This window comes from Suncus etruscus, chromosome 8 (assembly GCF_024139225.1).
Source record: "Suncus etruscus isolate mSunEtr1 chromosome 8, mSunEtr1.pri.cur, whole genome shotgun sequence".
Lineage (NCBI taxonomy): Eukaryota > Metazoa > Chordata > Mammalia > Eulipotyphla > Soricidae > Suncus > Suncus etruscus.
Window position 1 is genome coordinate 88,981,010 of NC_064855.1, and position 12,565 is coordinate 88,993,574.

Consider the following 12,565-nt stretch of genomic DNA (forward strand, 5'->3'; position numbering starts at 1 on the left):
AAGCATAAAATTACAAATATTGCTCATGTAAGTCATTATTTGGACACCATTTATAAATCTGTATGTATGTATTTTACATACATACACAAATACAAACACATACAAATAAAAGATACAACTTCAGCATACCTACCAAAGATCAAATGGTTAAGTGACTGCATAAAGTTATAGAAACTAAAGGAGGTAAAAAAATACAAATATTATTAGGGTAGTTTTGTGCTTCATAACATTAAACAAATCAAACATGTTTGTTGGAATGAATAGTAGATCTTTAACCTGTGCTTTGTTCTTGGTCATTTTTGAGTGATGTAACATTTCATGTGTCAACAGACTTTTTATTGTAAGAATTTATTCAAGAGACAAAATTGATTAACATAATGAGGTAAACTAACATAACATAATATAGTGACATAACATAACATATAATATAATTGATATAAAAATACATGTAAGGCAAAGAAAGTTTCTGATTAAAAACACAATTTTTTTTCATAATGGCTTACATATCTTTCACAGTAGTATTTTAGGTACATATTAATATTGAATCAGGGGAATACCCATCACCAACTATGTCCTTCCCCCATTCCAGTTCCCTTTCTACAACCCATATACCCCACCATCACCCCCTGGGCTGCTAGAGTAGGTGGACCCCTCTTTGTCTGGCTTACTATTAGTGATCACATATCTGTTAGGTCCTGGAACCCTCCCTTGTTTCCCCCTCTATTTAAGAGGCAGAGCTAGAAAAATCCAGGTATGTGGTTTTGTTTGAAGGAAAGAAAAGCAATAGATTGGGGTAAAAAAAAAAAAAAGACGTCAAAAGTCAAATACACTAAAAATGGGCTGAGTCCCTCTAGAGGCTTCCAACCTCAGTTTGAGAGAGGACGTGAAAAAGGTAATTGAGATACCACAACAATACAGAAAAATGTATTGAATTAAATAACCGGTGAGCACTACAGCAATAAAGATAGACACCACACAATAGTCTCGGTTCTGAAATCAAATCATTTTCAAGTGCAAAAAGAAAGAGAAAGACAAGACAAAATAAAATAAAATAATATTGGAGACATCAACCATAGTCTCCACACCAAAATAAAAACATCAAAAAAAATCGATCAATTGATAAATAAACGTGGAAAAATGATTGTTTTGTGCTTTTTTTCTCCTTTTTTAACCCCCCTGCATAGGCACAGTAACTATTGGGGATATTGTAGAGGGAGTTTTCTTGGAGATACAGGGTTTCTCCATCCCTGAAGTATACTGTCATGGGATTAACTCTAGACTCCTTGCATGATCATTTACTGTTGGTATAAAGAAACAATAAAATAAAACAACTAGAGATATATGATGAAATAAACTATACAATAGCTAAATGAAATTAATCAAACTAAGTATATTTATTATATTGATATAATATAATATAGTATAATATATAATATAATGATATATAATATATTCATTACATTCATATTCATTTTTACCTGCAATTTCTTATGATAGTGCTAATGCCTAAACTATCCTTATCTACTTCTATACATTATTAGTCTGGATCCTCCTCTGAGATCCAGTTCATGCTGTTTTGTTTTTTATTTATTCTTATTAATAAAAATAAGTCACTGTGTTTTTTCCCAATGATTTAAATACTATCTAACTATATCCTGCACTTAGTTTCCATTAAATCACAATTTCCACATTTATTCTTTAGAGACCAAACTCTCAAATATCAGGAAGTAAGTATGTGAAAGTTCTAAGAAATTCCTGATACTTAAAAATAAACAAAAATATAGTTTGCAACCTAGAAATGGGTAGTCCTTCATAAAAGGTGAAACCTCATAAAAGAAAAAACTAGTGATAATAATATGAAAAGAGTCAAGAAGCCAGGACTCTTCCATTGACAAAGTATTTTTAGAAAGTTCCAAGCAGGAGCAATTTGAGGAAAAACCCTATAGTAAGACCATCTTTGCAAAGAAAAAAAAATAAAGTGTTTACTCTCCTAGGAGGTCACGTACAACCCAGGCTGATATATGGAAATCCTTTCTGTTACTTGATGGCATTCTCCATGCTTCTCATTTTCTCAAACCCATATCTTATTGGTAGTATCAGCTGTTCTCTGGAAAAAAATATTGTTCTCACTTGAACAGCTCTCTCTTTCTCTCCTCTCTCTTTATCCTCTCTCTTTAATCTCTCTCCCTCCCATTTTCTCTCTCTTCTGATGGTTTTCAGAAAAAAATTATTTTACTTCAAATTAAATTGTTTTCCTCCCTATTTTTCCCTTTGCTTTCAACAGTGTTTTTAACTTACTGAGTATTGTAAATGATTTGTATAAAATAAGTCTTACAAATAATAGGTATGAGACAAGTCTGAAAATCAATATAGTAGAAAATATTGGAAGTTGTAATGATTAAAGATCATTTGGGGGCCAGATATATAGCCCAGCTGATAGAATACATTCTTTGTACCCATAGGTTTAATCTCTGTTACTGCAGGATCTATTGAAAACTTTCATGAGTGACCTTAAACCCAAAACCCACTGAGTGCTGCTTCAAATTAATAAAATATAAAATAAAATTGTTTTATAGAAAAAATTTAGCTATATAAAGTTTCAATAAGAGTAGAAGTATACAAATTTTATTTAAAGAATAATATGATCTACAGATGCACAAAAGCAGGAGAATATGGTGCAGAGACTTGGAATTTTGTCATTGTTTAATTATACTTTGGGGAAAATCACAAGTAATATTGTTAGGAGATGAATGAAAATAGAAAAATTCTTCTGACATTTGTGCACAGATCTCTGAATAGAGAGGTATTAAAAGAGTCTTTGATCAAAGGAAAAAAGAAATTAGGATTTTAGGGATCTTGTACACTATAATACAGTACAGCATATAATAGAAAATAATATATTGGATAAACGAATGAAAAGGATTCCACAGTGATTAAGAATACAATAGTGAATTTGCAAATTAAAGTTATAGTATATAAATGCAGATTTTTGAAAAAAAAGGAGAAAAGTACATAAGTTAAATGATATATATGAAAACCTATGAGTTAGAATCATTAACTCTGGAAATAGAGCTAAGAATTTTTTCTGTTTTAAATTTATTGTTGTGTAAAAATGTTTATAGGAATTGACACAGTGTAGTCAATTTGTTTTTCGCCAAGCAAGCATTAATATAATGGAACAATTGAGATTATGTATGCATAAAACCCTCATTAACATAATTGTAAATCATAGTACCATAATAAAGATTAAAATGGTGACATAATTAGTAAAATCTTCTACCACCATATGAAAACATGTAAGTTATATGAAAACACACTTATTTTCATAAAAGATGTTTTTCCTACTCAAATTCTGTTGAGGACTGTCTTGGATTCTCTCCTCCAAGTTGGTCTTGTTAAGTGCTTGTAGTTGCCCTGGAATGGTGTAAACAGTCTAGAAAATGACTCATTCTTCAGGATTTCTTTAAGAATCACTTTTCCACATAGCTTTATATAATTTAAAGCAGATGCAGTCAAAGTTACTGATGTTCCCATGTTACTTCTCACAAATTTCCTCATATTAAATATATTCATTTGAAAACTTCTCCTGCCTGTGCCTGTCTGCCTGTGCTTCTGAATCCCTGAAGATTTCCTCAGAGGCCTAGGGAGCACACCTCCAAAAAACTGTGTTTTGAAGCCGCCCGGGAGTCGCTGTCCAATAATCTAAGGTCTCTGGCCATGGAGGCTCCGCCCTGATGTGCACTTTGTTCACTCTGAGTACTTCAAGGGAAACTTCTCCTGCCTGTGCCTGTCTGCCTGTGCTTCTGAATCCCTGAAAATTTCCTCAGAGGCCTAGGAAGTGCACCCCCAAAAAAGTGTCAACTAGAGGCCCCAGAAGAGTGCTTCGCTTCACGGCAGCGCACTCTTTCTAACCAATGAACCCCACCACAACATGCAGGAAAAACCACACTACAAGCTTGACAATGGGGAAACCTCGCAGGCAAACACCATCAACAGAGAATGAAGACTAAAGCTCGGATGACCTAATAAATTCCAACCACCTGATTAATCTCTCAGATAATGAGTTTAGAATAGAAACATAAAATATGTTCGTAGAACTCAAAAAAAGCATAGATCGATCTGAAGAGAACACAAAGACAGAAATCAGAAAACTCCAAACTGAAATAACAGATCTGAAAAACATGGTTGCTCAACTGAAAACCTCAATAGATAGCCTTGCCAACAGGGTATCAGCAGCTGAGGAGAGAATCGGAGTACTGGAAGATGTGATGCAGAAAAACTCAACACAACAGAAGAAATTGGAAAAGAACCTTAAGAAAAACGAACAGGCAATGGAAAAAGTACTCAAGGCATGCAAACAGATGAAAATAGAAGTCTTTGATAAACTCAACAGAAACAACATAAGAATCATTGGAGTCCCAGAAACCCAGGAAGGAGATTCCAGGAAGAATCAACTGTCAAAGACATCATCAAAGAGATACTCCCAGAGTTAAAGACTACATGCAATCAAATCCTGCATGCCCGAAGAGTACCAGCTAAAAGAGACCCAAAGAAAAACATCCGAATACACATCCTTGTTATAATGACAAATCTCATAGGTAAAGATAGAATACTGAGAGCAGCAAGATCAAAAAGAGAAATTACGTTCAAAGGAGCTTCCCTAAGACTTACAGCAGACATGTCACAAGAAACTCTCAAGGCAGAAGACAATGGTGGGATATTGTTACAAGACTAAATGAAATGAATGTCTCACCGAGAATACTGCACCCAGACCAAACAACGTTCAGGTTTGAAGGAAGAATACATAGCTTCATGGATAAACAACAGCTCAAAACTTCACAGATGATAAACCAGCCTGAAAGGAAAAATTGACAGGTCTACTCTAAGACAACAGAGACCAACAAACACAGCAAACTTATCTACAAAGATGACGTTAAATCCTATGACAATCATCTCCCTCAATGTCAATGGACTAAATTCACCAATTAAAAGACACAGAGTGGTAAAATGGGTCAAAAAGATGAATCCAACCTTCTGCTGCCTACAAGAAACACATCTGAATAGTCAGAACAAACATAGACTCAAAATCAAAGGCTGGAGGAAAATCATCCAAGCAAACAACACCCTCAAAAAAGCTGGGGTGACTATATTAATATCTGATGACACCAACTTTATACTCAGAAAAGTGGTAAGGAACAAAGATGGACACTATGTACTAATCAAGGGATAAGTGCAACAGGAATAAATCAGACTATTAAACAAATATGCACCCAATAAGAGACCAGCAAATTATCTAATACAATTACTGACAAATTTGAAAAAAGAAATCAATAATAACACAATAATTGTGGGAGACATTAACACGGCCCTATCAATACTTGATAGTTCAACCAGATTGAAATCCAACAAAAACATACTAGCTCTGAAAAGAGTTATGGAAGAAAGAGGACTAGTAGATATATACAGGATACTCAATCCCAAAAAACCTGGATACACATTCTTTTCCAATGTACATGGGTCATTCTCCAGAATAGACTACATGCTGACACATAAAACATACCTCCATAAAAATCAAGAGGATAGAAATCTTGCAGGTTACCTTTGCTGACCACAAGGCTCTGAAATTAGATGTGAACTACAAAGCCACACAGAAGAAAAACTTTAACAATTGGGAATTAAACACCCTGCTACTGAACAACCAATGGGTCCGAGATGAAATCCTAAGTGGATCAGGGAAAATCTCTTCAACAAGTGGTGCTGGCAGAACTGGTTAGCCACTTGCAAAAAAAGTGAACATAGACCCCCAGTTAACATCATGTACAAAGGTAAAATTCAAATGGATTAAAGACCTCGATATCAGACCTGATACCATAAGGTATATAGAACAACACATCGGTAAAACACTCCATGACATTGAGACTAACGGCATCTGCAAAGAGGAAACTGCACTTTCCAAACAAGTAGAAGCAGAGATCAACAGATGGGAATACATTAAACTGAGAAGCTTCTGCACCTCAAAAGAAATAGTGCCCAGGATACAAGAGTCACCCACCGAGTGGGAAAAACTATTCACCCAACACCCTTCAGATAAGGGGCTAATATTGAAAATATATAGGGCACTGACAGAACTTTACAAGAAAAAAACATCTAATCCCATAAAAAATGGGGAGAAGAAATGAACAGACACTTTGATAAAAAAGAAATACAAATGGCCAAAAGGCACATAAAAAAATGCTCCTCGTCACTATTCATCAGGGAGATGCAAGTCAAAACAACGATGAGATACCACCTCACACCCCAGAAATTGGCACACATCACAAAGAATGAGAACAAGCAGTACTGGCAGGGATGTGGAGAGAAAGGAACTCTTATCCACTGCTGGTGGGAATGCGTCTAGTCCAAACTCAATGGAAAGCGATATGGAGATTCCTCCAAAATCTGGAAATTGAGCTCCCATTCGACCCAGTTATTCCACTCCTAGGGATATACCCTAAGAACACAAGAATACAATACAAAAACCCCTTCCTCACACCTATATTTATTGCAGCACTATTCACAATAGCCAGGCTCTGGAAACAACCAAGATGCCCTTCAATAGATGAATGGCTAAAGAAACTATAGTACATATACACAATGGAATATTATGCAGTCTTCAGGAGAGATGAAGTCATGAAATTTCCCTATACATGGATGTACATGGAATCTATCATGCTGAGTGAAATAAGTCAGAGGGAGAGAGAGAGAGAGAGACGCAGAATAGTCTCACTCATCTATGGGTTTGAAGAAAAATAAAAGTTATTTGTGTAACAATCCTCAGAGACAATGAGAGGAGGGCTGGAACACCAGCTCCTTCATGAAGCTCACCACAAAGAGTGGTGAATACGCTATAGAAATAACTACACAGAGAACTACCATAATCATGTGAATGAATGAGGGAACAGGAAAGCCTGTCTGGAGTACAGGTGGGGATGGGGTGGGATGGAGGGAGATTTGGGACATTGGTGGTGGGAATGTTGCACTGGTGAAGGGGGGGGGTTCTTTACATGACTGAAACCTAATCACAATCATTTATGTAATCAAGATGTTTAAATAAAGAAAAAAAAAAAGGTAAGGCCTCCCAATGCTTACCACAGGCTGTGTTCTTTACACTGACTGTATAGAAAGAGGAGGTACAGTAAATGCTTCCCATATACACCTCAAACCAGGTCCTTTTCCTGGTCTTTATTGTGAATGGGGGGACAAAAAATATATTCATTTGAGTAATTGGCTATTTTGCTATAATATAGATGCCTTAAAATTCATTAAGTTTTTTTATATTGATTAAAATGACACAAATTAGGCTAAAAAGACAAAATGGGTTCAAAGTGACTTTTGAAGTTTTCTAAGCTCAGAGACTAAAGTTAGTGATGGCAATGAACAGAAAAGGAAGATGAGATGGTTTAGACCGGAGATGACAATAATTTATTATTTTATGAACTGGATTTTAAGGTCTGACTAACAATAGGAAATAATTGCAATCAAAGATTTGAGTCAAGTTATAGAAATTGAGTTGGGTTTCAGAATTAATAATATAATGGGGATCACTGAAATAGATATGATCTTAGTGGAACAGGTCTATCAGGAAAGAAGTTAGAGACTGAAGAGATAGTATGAGGATTAAAAGCACTCACCTTGAATGTGGTCTACCTTGATTTGGTCTCCTCAGCAATATCAGTGGATTTATATAACCCAGCACTACAAACTTTCACCATCAAAGAAAGAGGAAAATGTGGTGAGAATCTTGGAGACCACACAAAACCAAAGGGAACTGGTGAATGAAAAAGGAAGTTGGGAAGGGACTCCCCAAGCGCATTATCTTAAAAAGACAATGGAATGCACTTCGAAGTGTTCTCAAACTGCTAAAGAAAGCTGTCCTTCATAGCTTGTGTGTGTATATATATATGCAAGATGACAAACAAAAGAAATCATACTATAACGGATTAGAAAAACTGATTCACAGTTACCATGAATTTTTGTCTTTGAAAGGGAAAAATAGAGAATAAATGCATTCTATGTGTGGATGCTAAAGAATAAAAGCACAACTCCAAGTTATATTGTGAGTCCTTCGCAACAGTCCATCAATAAAAATAGTTAATCAAAAAAGGTTACATATAATTCTGGTTCAGTGTACACTAATTTATTTTTCATTCCATTTTTAATGAATTTATATTAGAGAGGTTCTTTCAAAATCATAATGTGTTATTTTCAATAATTTATTTCTGAACTTTAAAAATTAATAGTATTTTTACATGGCCACTTTATAATCACAATATGGTACTTCAAGGTGTGAGTTATGATATAATAACTCATAACTAGTACATTTAAACAAGCACTCATCCTCTGCCTTCATTCTTAGCAAAGCAAAAAAATGTATGAATTATTATGCAGTAACTCATGCTTTCACACCTGTTATTACTTAATTATAGAGGAAGAGGAGAATTTCAACTAATTTCAGTCTTGAAAAAATTCTAACATTTTATCATTGGGGGAAAAACAAAGCTCAGATTCTGATTTGACATTCTAGAAGTACTTGAAGTCTTTTTTGATTGAAACCACTAGGGTCAATTTTTAATAACATTCTCTTGTGAATCATTGAAAATTTCCAACAGAGAAATTACAAACCCCAATGTAATTTTCCAGTCGATATATTGCAGAGTATTTATTTAGTTTACTTTAAAAACATCAGTACGGCTTATAAAAAAAAAAGTTTTTAATGTCCAAAAAGAAAAAGTACTAGTATGTCGTTTTGTAAAAATAAATTAACAAATCCATAAAGGAATTAAAGGGAGAAATAAAACAGAAGAATATTAAAATGGGAATTTCTATTAATTACAAAAATGTTCAAATAATATTGCTTAACTAGATAAAATTATCTTTTCTTCAAGATAGTGCAAAATATATGTATCTTGAGAGTATATTCATTAGAAAGCAACATGTACATTTCCAAAAAAGGGTACAAGTATTCACTCAAGATTCTACCAGAAAGGAAGAAAATATTATTTAATGAGTATAACAGGATATCTCAAGTCAAAAGTAACAAAATCACTTAATCATTACTTGCACTGGAATTAGATAGAAGCTTTCTTTTTTTTTTCCAGGAGAAAATTATATTTATTTTATTCTCTTATTCAAGCAGTGATTACAAAGTTGTTCATGATTGAGTTTCAGTTTTCACCCATGAACATTTCCACCAATGTTCCCAATTTCCCTCTATCCTCCTAATTAAAAAGGTAATATTTGAGGCATCAATATTTAATATTTTTAAAAAATTATTTAGTCTGAGAGCCAGAGCAATAGCACAACTGTGGCAGCTGCCCAGGATGAACCTGGGTTTGATCCCAGGCATCCCATGTGGTCCCCAAGCTAGGAGAGAATTCTGACTGCATAGCCAGGAGTAACCCTTTAGCATCATCGGGTATGGCTCAAAACAAAACAAAAAATTTAGTTTGAAAATTCACTGACAAATAACTTATTTGCAACAAACTGCACATTTTAGAAGCGTATAATTTGATAAGTTTTGATAGATATATACATCTGTATTCCATCATTGTGATCAAGATACTAAGTAACTCCATAACCCCTAAATGCCTTCATTCCCTGAATAATGCTGCTCTCTCTTCATCTCTGTCTCATGTCATCACTGCTATGCTTTATTATAGAGTGTATCTCCTAAATTTTTGTACAAATTACATAGTATGTGTTCTTTTATACATTGTTCTTTTTTACTATAGCAAGAGCATTGTGATTTAGGCACACTTTCATATATTCAAGGCATTTAAGAGGCTTTATTTTCTGACCTTATGAAGTTTACAGTCTAGAAAATGAAAAAAAGAGAATAAAAAATAAATACAACAAATGCAGTTGCCATGTCTGCATTTGGCTAGTTCCATAGACTCTATTCTCAAGAAAGAAGTAAACTAAGCCACGCCAAAAAAAAAAAAAAAAATGTATGCTAGTCCCATAGATAAAAATGGCAATTTTCTCAGGGCCAGAGCAGTGAATTAAGGGGTAAGGCATCTGCATTGCCAGCTCTAGGTTCAATTCCCTCAGCATCCCATATGGTTTCCCAAGACAGGAGCTGTATCTGAACGCATAGCCAGGAGTAACCCTTCAGCGTCACCAGGTGTGGCCCAAAAACCAAAAAAAAAAAAAAAAAAAAAAGAAAATGGCAATTTCAGGAGGAAATTCTGGGCCAAATCTCTCTGTTCTGCAGAAATCAGACCATCTACATCCACCACTAAAGCTGCCTTCTCACCAATGACCCAGATTCGTCACTTATTGACTGATCTGTGCATAGATGTCTAATCAACCACAACTCCATGAATGCTGGTTTGTGGATTGATATCACTGAGACATTTTTGGAATGAGTGTGAGCAAGCAACCTCTTCACGTGGCTTCTTGTACTTTCAGAAGGTCTGGCAACTGAAACTATGCCCATCAAAACTGCAGTATCAGCCACAAACCTTGGAATTCCAGAATAGTGTATGCAGTTGTACAATAACTCCAAATCTTTCAATATTGTAATCCTAGTAGGAGCACACCAATTCAGATGACAATGTGGATTTGAAACTATCAAATGTTCAGAAATAAAACAACGAAAAGATTAACTAGCAGCAAATAGATTAGCAAACCTTCTGACAATGAGTTATTAACTTTACTGTGAGACACAATAATTTTCACAACTTTGTTATGCTTTTTAAAAATAATTTTATTACCAGTTACCTGTAAACAAGCAATACATAACATATTATTTAATGCCTGCCAACAGGTTAGGCTTGGGAATGGGTAAGAATCCGTGACAATGATGGAGAGAATCTTACATTGGTGGTGGGTGTTGTGGCAGAAACAAATGTATTATGTAATGCTTGGTTTTTAATAAATTATTTGTTAAAAAAAACTAGATGCATTAAAAAATAAAGACTAAAAAATAGTCATAATAGTAAGTACTACATGGTAAAAGAAGAGCTCTCATCCCTCAGATGCATCATAAATCAATAGTTATGTAAGTTTATATAGTTTTGGATTAGAAAATGAATAAAAAGTTAAAGAAAATGTTTCTTCAAGAAGAAACCACTGAGCCAAACTGAGCAGTTGATTTCAGACTGACATATTTGTTTATTACCACAAATTAATAAATGTATGTTTTGAGTTTGTCTGAGGGAAACATCTGACTGTGCCCAGTACTTACTATGTCTCTGTGCCCAGAGAACTATATATGATGCCAGGAACTCCAACTGAATAGCTGGTCCCAAACAAAAAATACCCTTGTATTATCTCTCCAATCCCTATTTTTAAATCTTTATTTCATAAATATATTCAGAAGCTATTCTTTTATGGGGGGCACAACTGGTGATACTCAGGGGTTAGTCTTGGTTTTGCACTTAGAAATTATTCCTGATGAGTTTGAGGACCATATGGAATGCTGGGAATTGAAAATGGGTTGACAGCATGCAAGGTAAGTGCCCTTCCCACTGTACCAGAAATCTTTGTACCTGTTTCTTCCCTAGAAGCTATTCTTTTGTCCTATAATATCTATAATCTCCGATCTTAATTTAGCTATTATTTTTGGGAGAAGGAGAATTTCCAAATGGTGCTCAGGGAGCCCAGGGTTCTTTTGTGGAACACTTAGGCATTTAGTACAAGGCCTAGAATGCTGCAATAGTGCCCAGGCCTTGTGGAACTTGAGCTACCTAACTATCTGGGACTCCAGCCTTACACTGGGTGATTTGAGATAGCATATGGTTCTTAGTACTGATCCCAGTTTTATATTATTTGTACTATTTCATCGGCCACTTAATTTGCTATTTTTTTAATTTTATTTAACCAACTTTATTACATACATGATTGTATTTGGGTTTCAGTCATGTAAAGAACACCACCCATCACCAGTGCAACATTCCCATCACCAATGTCCCAAATCTCTCTCCTCCCCACCCAACCCCCGCCTGTACTCTAGACAGGCTTTCTAATTCCCTCATACATTCTCATTATTAGGATAGTTCAAAACGTAGTTATTTCTCTAATTAAAATCATCCCTGTTTGCAGTGAGCTTCATGAGGTGAGCTGTAACTTCCAGCTCTTTTCTCTTTTGTGCCTGAAAATTATTATTGCAAGAATGTCTTTCATTTTTCTTAAAACCCAGAGATGAGTGAGACCATTCTGTGTTTCTCTCTCGCTCTCTAACTTATTTCACTCAGCATAATAGATTCCGTGTACATCCATGTATAGGAAAATTTCATGACTTCATCACTCCTGACAGCTGCATAATATTCCATTGTGTATATGTACCACAGTTTCTTTAGCCATTCGTCTGTTGAAGGGTATCTTGGCTGTTTCCAGAGTCTTGCTATGGTAAATAGTGCTGCAATGAATATAGGTGTAAGGAAGGGGTTTTTGTATTTTATTTTTGTGTTCCTAGGGTATATATATATATGTGTGTGTGTGTGTGTGTGTGTGTGTGTGTGTGTGTGTGTGTGTGTGTGGTATAGCTGGATCCTATAGGAGCTCGATTTCCAGTTTTTGGAGG

The 12,565-nt window shown here is 35.0% G+C and overlaps 1 non-coding gene across 1 annotated transcript; it reads left to right on the plus strand.

Annotated features, from left to right (window-relative positions):
* Window positions 1-7,111: 7,111 nt before the first annotated feature.
* On the plus strand, window positions 7,112-7,244 carry LOC126016524 (small nucleolar RNA SNORA51). Its single transcript, XR_007498319.1, has one exon. It is a non-coding gene; the product is annotated as a small nucleolar RNA SNORA51 (small nucleolar RNA).
* Window positions 7,245-12,565: the final 5,321 nt, after the last annotated feature.